The sequence below is a fragment of the Dendropsophus ebraccatus genome, chromosome 9, assembly GCF_027789765.1.
Source record: "Dendropsophus ebraccatus isolate aDenEbr1 chromosome 9, aDenEbr1.pat, whole genome shotgun sequence".
Classification (NCBI taxonomy): Eukaryota; Metazoa; Chordata; class Amphibia; order Anura; family Hylidae; genus Dendropsophus; species Dendropsophus ebraccatus.
In genome coordinates, this window is record NC_091462.1 from 67130184 (window position 1) to 67139322 (window position 9139).

Consider the following 9139-nt stretch of genomic DNA (forward strand, 5'->3'; position numbering starts at 1 on the left):
GAAAAAACATCTTTTGCACTCCGTTGTAAGTCAATGGGGCGATTTTTTGACTATGTGCTAGGATTGGATGAGATGCACCTTGGGCACCTTGTAGCAGCATTAGTTTCACGTGTATCTCTTTAGCTAGTCGAGAAAGCTGTCCTCATATATGCACCCGACGCTAGTGAATGGAGATACCATTGATTTCCTATGGGAATGCAGAGATCACTTCTAAGACGTGCAAAAACTCAGTGCGGGTTGGATGAGGTGTCCTTTGGGCACCTAAGAACAGTTAAAGTTTAACTCCTACCTCTTAAAGGGACAGAGAAAAAACATCTTTTGCACTCCATTGTAAGTCAATGGGGCGATTTTTTGACTATGTGCTAGGATTGGATGAGATGCACCTTGGGCACCTTGTAGCAGCATTAGTTTCACGTGTATCTCTTTAGCTAGTCGAGAAAACTGTCCTCATATATGCACCCGACGCTAGTGAATGGAGATACCATTGATTTCCTATGGGAATGCAGAGATCACTTCTAAGACGTGCAAAAACTCAGTGCGGGTTGGATGAGGTGTCCCCTGGGCACCTAAGAACAGTTAAAGTTTAACTCCTACCTCTTAAAGGGACAGAGAAAATACATCTTTTGCACTCCATTGTAAGTCAATGGGGCGATTTTTTGACTATGTGCTAGGAATGAAACTCAGTGCGGATTGGAAGAGAGGCAACTTAGGCACCTTAGAGCAGCATTAGTTTAACGTGAAGATTAACCCTACACCTCCCTCCTTCCCTGGACAGCATGAAGTTTGGCCAGCGCTGTGTCCAGGTACTGTTTTCACTCACTTTTTGTGCAGGAATGGCTCTCAGACACCACTTCCGGGTTCCAGCTGGTGGGGGCCCCCCCCCCCCTAGTGGTGGAGGCCCGTGGGCAGGTGCCCCTGGTGGCCCCTCCTTAATCCGGCCCTGCCTAATGGTATAGTTACGTTCTGCGGGAGAGAAGGTCTTGGAAAAGAAACCACAGGATCTCATCTTTCCAGTGGAATCCTTCTGGGTAAGCACAGCTCCTGTTCCCACTGAGTAAGCGTCCACCTCTACGAAGAATGGTCTGGCTGGGTCTGGACGCACTAGAACAGGCACAGAAGCAAAAGCAGACTTCAAACTGTAGAACGCTTATTCCACCTCGGTCGACCATCGCCTGGGATCAGCTCCTTTTTTAGTAAGGGCCATAATCGGCGCAACCAGGGTGGAGAAATGGGGAATAAATTGCCCATAATAATTTGTGAACCCCAAGAACCTCTGTATGGCACAAAGTCCATTGGGGCGTTGCCAATGAAGTACTGCCGACAACTTAGCTGGATCAATCTGTTGACTGAGGCCCCGAAATTATGTACCCCAGGAGCGGAAGGCTGGATTGGTGGAATAGACACTTCTCCAACTTGTACACACTACAAACACGTGAGCATAAATATCCAAAAGTATACTTTTATTAATAAAATGTAGTAAAACATACATTGAAAAAGAAGAATAAAGATAATACTAAAATACAACACAAACAGGATACGGACACAAACCAAGGGTGGTAATAGTAATCTTGTATTACTAGAGTCAAAGAACCTCAAAAAATTGCCCAGTATTAACCCATGGGTAGATGGAGGGGTGTGGGTAAAATCTGCTGCAACTAAAACTGAATCAATACAATCTAATACTATAACAGCAGCAGACAACCCCTATCATCCAATTCCTATCTCTCCCAGTGCTTGGTTCCTTAACTTACATTACTGAGGTCCAGTTTGGTGAAGACTCGAGCTCCCCGGAGACGATCTAATAACTCCGATATCAGGGGTAAAGGGTAGCGGTTCTTCACTGTCACTTTATTTAGTTCCCTATAGTCGAAACAGGGATGAAGGGACCCTTCCTTCTTCTGGACAAAGAAGAACCCTGCGCTGGCTGGAGAAGTGGACTTGCGGATGAAGTCCTTCAGCAAATTCTCCTTGATATAGGCTGCCATAGCTTCAGTCTCTGGGACCAAGAGCGGATACACTCTACCCCGAGGAGGAGTAGCACCCGGAAGGAGGTCAATGGGGCAATCATACGGCCAATGAGGTGGTAGAGTGTCAGCCTCCTTTTCTGAGAACACATCTGCCAAATCTTGGTACTCGATCGTTAGACCAGAAAGTATCTTGGAGACCTTTGGCAGTGAAGAAGGCCGCATCAGAAGGGTCTTTAGACAGTGGCTGGGGCAATCTGGAACCCATCGCAAGATCTCCCCAGTGTTCCAATCCAAGGTGGGGGCATGACGTTGCAGTCAAGGAATATGGCAGAGGAAGAACGGGGTAACACATAGAAGGTGATCTTCTCAATGTGTAGCACCCCCACTTGAAGAGTCTCTGGCTTAGTCTGAAACGAAACAGTCTCACTAAGTTTCTCGCCAGTGACTGAGGCGATGGACAGGGATCTGAAGAGCTGAGTCACTGGTAAATGCCAGTCTTTGACCAGGGATGCTGCGATGAAGTTGCCTGCTGAGCCGGAATCAAGGAAGGCAGTCGACTGAAAGCACTGTCCCGATGGAGTCAGGATGGTAACAGGTGAGGACAGCCATGGAGAGGAAGCATTCACACCTAGGCAGGCCTCTCCTACCGGACCTAGGTGCGGGAGTTTCCCGAGCGCTGCGTGCGCTGAGGACAATTCAGGCGGAAGTGATCTGGAATGGCGCAGTAAAGACAAAGGTTTTGCTCCCGACGACAAGTTCTCTCTTCAGGAGTCAGGCGTACTCTCACCACCTGCATATGTTTTTCAGAAGTTGGCGGGGTCAATGGAGACACTGGCCTCTGGAAAGTGGGCGCCAGTCGGAACGTGCGACTGGATCGGTTCAGTTCACGCTCCTGTCGAACCTCCTCCTCTCTCCCAGAAAAACGGACGTCAATCTGGGTGGCCAGATGGATCAAGTCTTTGAGAGAGGCAGGGAGGTCTCGGCCAGAAAGCATATCCTTAACACGGCTCAAAAGTCCCTTCTTAAAGGTGGCAACCAGGGAAGCTTCATTCTAGTCAAGTTCGGCTGCCAGCGTGCGGAACTGGATGGCATACTCGCCCACAGAGGAGTTCCCATGATGCAAATTGAGGAGGGCGGTCTCCACAGATGAGGCTCAGGCTGGCTCCTCGAGGACACCCTGAAACTCTACCAGGAAAGCCTGGAGGTTGGCAGTAGCGGGATTGTCACAGTCCCACAAAGGTGTCACCCAGACCAGGGCCTTCCCCTCCAAGAGGCTGATGACAAATGCCACCTTGGAGCGCTCTGTGATAAACTCATTGTCCAGAAGCTCGATATGCATAGCGCATTGGGTGATGAACCCTCTGCACAACTTGGGATCACCGGCATACTTGGACGGGAACGCAAGGCGTAGACTCGGACCAAGAGGGAACGCCACAGACGGAGATGCTGGAGGCGACCGTTGGACTGTGGCACGCTGATGTAAGGCGCCAGTCTGCTGGGCGACTACACTGGCGTGTCTCGGATGTCCGGCACCTCGGGGGGATCCATGGTTGGAGCCTACTGTAGTGACTGGAGTCGTGGATCCACTGGACCGTCACTAGCGATGGTGTAAGCCGCACCAGGGAGTGGAGTCTAAGGGGCCGCTGGTCTTCACCAGAGCCCGCCGCAAGGCGGGATGGACTTGATGCAGCAGAGGACCCCCGGGTCGCTACCCCTGGCTTGGCTTGCTAGTGACGGCGGCCAAGGTGTAGCAGGAACAGTAGGTAAGGCAGGTAGGCAGCTGGACACACAGATAACAGTCACGAGCGGACCGCAGGTGGCAGAAGCAACGGGCAGAAACAACGGACAGGAACAATGGCAGGAACAACAGGCATGTAGATGCTCCAACAGGGAATGTGAGCAGAGGTGCAGCTTTATAGGCAGGTGATTATGTGCACACCCAATTAGGGATGCACTTGTCCTTTAAGTTTAAGCAGAATCGGTGCGCGCACACCCTAGTAGAGAAGGATGCACACGCCGGACCATGTGGGAGGAGAAGCAGACGGGACGTCCGGGACCATGTGCAGCCAGGGGAACGAGCCCGGCTGCCGCCATGGAAAACAGCCAGCCACGGGAAGAGGTACGTGGCGCGACTGTTACACTGAAGACTCGTCTGTGAGCCTAACAGCCCCGCAAAAGAATTTTCGGAGAGTGATACCACCAAGCCCCATGTTAAAACCAGCAGTACACACCATATCCCATCCACCCTCACCAGTAAAAGGAAAAAGAAAAACAATCCCAGAGGCTGCAGAGCATGGACTACACAACAAAAAAGAAAAAAGACAGGAAAGAGTCATTAGAGTCCACAGTGCAGATAAAGATTTTTAATTTGTCCAGTTATATTATGAGTGAAAATTATATTGAATTATTAAGTAAAGGTCTTTCTTTTTCCCCTAATTCACTACCAAACAATTATAATATATTCATCGATGTTAATGATTTTGTGAGAAAGCTTACGCATAAGAGACATTTTTCGATTAAAGAAAATAATGCCACATCAGCTGATTGTGCCAATAGCATTGACACTGTTGAACCCAGTTCAGCCTGTATCTTACATGTAGATCATTATTCTACCCCTTACAGAGTAGAGGTAACTTCATAGAAACCTTCCAAGCTATGGTCCTGAATGACCTTAGGGACATACAGTACATGGAATAGTGTTCCAACAAGGTTTTCCAGATAATTTATCGTCGTGATAGAGATCTTTGAAATCTTTAGGTAATAATGCCTCAATAGTCATCTGCCCTGCTGATAAGGGGGGTAGTACTGTAATATTGGATAGGTCAGCATTAGAGATGAGCGAACCGGGTTAGGGTCCATCCGAACCCGAACAATCGACATTTGATTAGCCGGGGCTGCTGAAGTTGGATAAAGCTCTAAGGTTGTCTGGAAAACATGGATACAGCCAATGACTATATCCATGTTTTCCACATAGCCTTAGGGCTTCATCCAACTTCGGCAGCCACCGCTAATCAAATGTCGATTGTTCGGGTTCGGATGGACTCAAGCATGCTCGACAGGGGCGTAGCTAGGGGTTCAGCCTAGGGGGGGGCGAGTGAGTGAGTCTGAGTGTGCCCCAAACCGACATGACCCAGCAGGTGACAAGGATTTCTAAATAATAAAGGGTATATTCTTCAACATTATTCATAGTGAATAAGGAAAAAGAGCTGTGTAAGAGGCTTCTACATTTCACATATAGAACCACAAAAAAAATTAAATGTGCTTAAGATTAGAAAAATATAGCCACCTTCTTCCACAGACAGCACCACTCTTGTCCTCAGTTTGTGTGTGGTATTCGACTGAAGTGAATGAAGCCAAGTTGTAATACCACACACAACCTAAGAGCAGGGTGGCACTGTTTTAGAAGAAAGCAACTATGTTTTTTGTTCTTAATCATCGTACTGAGCACAAGATGCTGGGAAAGCTGGGTGACCTCCGTCATACTGACTACAGCATGCCAGAAAGCTGGGTGACCTCCATCATACTGACTACAGGATGCCAGAAAGCTGGGTGACCTCCATCATACTGACTACAGGATGCCAGAAAGCTGGGTGACCTCCATCATACTGACTACAGGATGCCAGAAAGCTGGGTGACCTCCGTCATACTGACTACAGGATTACAGAAAGCTGGGTGACCTCCATTATACTGACTACAGGGTGCCAGAAAGCTGGGTGACCTCTGTCATACTGACTACAGGATGCCAGAAAGCTGGGTGACCTCCATTATACTGACTACAGCAATGGTGTCACACTGAGGCCCTCCAGCAGACCTGTATATATACAGTATATATATATATATATATATATATATATATATATATATATATATATATGGCTCCTGCAGGTCAATGCTGTATATGGGTACAAACACACACAGCAGATACGCAGCAGATTTGATACTGTGTTCAGTTATTTAGATCTAATCTGCTGTGTATCTGCTGCGTATCGCAGCAGTAAATACGCAGCATATAAGCCGTGTGTGTTTGTACCCTATATCTTCAAAAAGGCTGGGGCACTCCAATAATAGTGATAAACTGTGCAAAAATGTATTCACATCCCAAATACAAAAGCAGCGATGTTTCTGACCGGAACTGTGGTCTTTTTTCAAGCTATTTTAAGCAGTTGCGGTCAGAAACATCGCTGCTTTTGTATTTGGGATGTAAATAAATCATTGGAGTGCCGCAGCCTTTTTGAAGATATATACGGACAGCCTGGTGGACCCCTGGCTTGCTAGCTGGCACACAGTTGCTCTCCTCTTTTCCTGAGTGCCGCATACATTTTTTGTGCTATATATATATATATATATATATATATATATATACTGTATATATATATATAGCAGGACCAAATAACCAGGAGGAGCTATATATATATAGCAGTGATGGTGAAGCCATATATATATATATATATATATATATATATATATATATATATATAAATATATATATATATATATATATATATATATATATGACCAAATGACCAGGGGGAGCCATTTATATATATATATATATATATATATATATATATATATACACTCACCGGCCACTTTATTGCCTTCAGAACTGCCTCAATTCTTGGTGGCATAGATACAACAAGGTGCTGGAAGCATTCCTCAGAGATTTTGGTCCATATTTACATGATGGCATCACAGAGTTGCCGCAGATTTGTCGGCTGCACATCCATGATGCGAATCTCCCGTTCCACCACATCCCAAAGATGCTCTATTGGATTGAGATCTGGTGACTGTGGAGGCCATTTGAGTACAGTGAACTCATTGTTATGTTCAAGAAACCAGTCTGAGATGATTCTAGCTTTATGACATGGCGCATTATCCTGCTGAAAGTAGCCATCAGATGTTGGGTACATTGTGGTCATAAAGGGATGGACATGGTCAGCAACAATACTCAGGTAGGCTGTGGCGTTGCAACTATGCTCAATTGGAACCAAGGGGCCCAAAGAGGGCCAAGAAAATATTCCCCACACCATGACACCACCACCACCAGCCTGAACCGTTGATACAAGGCAGGATGGATTTCATGTTGTTGACGCCAAATTCTGACCCTACCATCCGAATGTCGCAGCAGAAATCGAGACTCATCAGACCAGGCAACGTTTTTCCAATCTTCTACTGTCCAATTTCGATGAGCTTGTGCAAATTGTAGCCTCAGTTTCCTGTTCTTAGCTGAAAGGAGTGACACCCGGTGTGGTCTTCTGCTGCTGTAGCCCATCTGCCTCAAAGTTCGACGTACTGTGCGTTCAGAGATGCTCTTCTGCCTACCTTGGTTGTAACGGTTGGCTATTTGAGTCACTGTTGCCTTTCTATCAGCTCGAACCAGTCTGCCCATTCTCCTCTGACCTCTGGCATCAACAAGGCATTTCCGCCCACAGAACTGCCGCTCACTGGATGTTTTTTCTTTTTCGGACCATTCTCTGTAAACCGTAGAGATGATTGTGTGTGAAAATCCCAGTAGATCAGCAGTTTCTGAAATACTCAGACCAGCCCTTCTGGCACCAACAACCATGCCACGTTCAAAGGCACTCAAATCACCTTTCTTCCCCATACTGATGCTCGGTTTGAACTGCAGGAGATTGTCTTGACCATGTCTACATGCCTAGTTGCCGCTATGTGATTGGCTGATTAGAAATTAAGTGGTAACATGCAGTTGGACAGGTGTACCTAATATAGTGGCCGGTGAGTGTATATATATATATATATATATATATATATATATATATAGCTACTCCTGGTCATTTGGCCACTGCTATATCTATAAATGGCTGCTCTGTGTGCTGTGTGTGTCCTCTCACACAGTCCTCACTCTGCACTTGACAACTTCCAGCACCACAGACGCTGATGATGATCACTTACAGCTGCTGCTGCTGCACTTCTTCTCAGTCCCTGGCAGCCATAGACGACAGGATCCCTCCAGCTCTCTCCTCCTCATACCATGCTCTGTCGGACAGTGGGGGAGGGGCCAGCAGCAGAGCAGGAAGCAGCGTGGAGGAGTAAGTGAAGAGAACAGGGAGAAGATCCAGCCCTGGCCGGGCACTGCATCCGACAGCTGAGGGGGCTCCTGATGAGCAGGGGGTCCGCTATTACCAGGTGCTGTTGCCGTGTTAGGGACCCACTACACAGGTGCTAAGGCTGTCTGCAAAAGAAATAGCTTTTGCAGACAGCATTAAGCGTCTGAGACCTCAGAGGGCCCCTGCCTGAGTGGGCCCGGGAGCGACCGCCCCCTTTGCCCCCACTGATGCTCGAGGTTCGCTCATCTCTAGTCAACATAAATTACAGAAGCTTACCGCATTCTTGCTGATGATTCTTATTATGATCAATTATTATATGACCCTACAGCTGAATATAACATAGCTTACAATAGACTCATCAACAAGGCAATAGATAACCATTTATTAAACAAAAAAGAGAGAACTTTTCTCACTGTGTCCAATACCACTTTATCTATATTTTATTATCTTCCGAAAATCACCAAGTGTGAACACAAGCCTCCCGGTAGGCCTATTATTTCTGGTATTGGTTCACTGACCTCTCAACTCTCACATTATGTTGGTTTATTTCTTCAGAATTATGTTTGGTCTCTTCCTTCGTTTTTAAAAGACTCCACACAATTAATTTCAGAATTACAGTCAGTCACTTTTGATTCCCCCTTTTCTTTTTTCACTTTAGATGTTAGTTCACTTTATTCTAATATTGATATTGAGTTGGGTTTAGAATCGGTTTTATATTATTTACAACAGAATCCTTTTTTTTTTTTTTGCAGGTATAGTTCCTTTATTTTAGTTATTTAGTTATTTTATATTTCCATATGACAACCAATAAAGAAAATGCGATAAAATTACATAAACAGGTCATTACCATACAGTAATAATAGCAGATAATAATCCATATCATTTTATATAACACAACACAAAATAAATCCCGACTCAACCCCACCCCCTCCCACCTAACCCACCCCTCATGGACAGGAAGGGGGGAGAAGAGAAGAAAAAATAAAATAAAAAATAAATAAATAAATAAATATATATATATATATATATATATATATATATAATACTACCCCTTCTCCCACTCTGATCATAGGTCTAAATCAAACATCCTGGTCCCACTTTTTC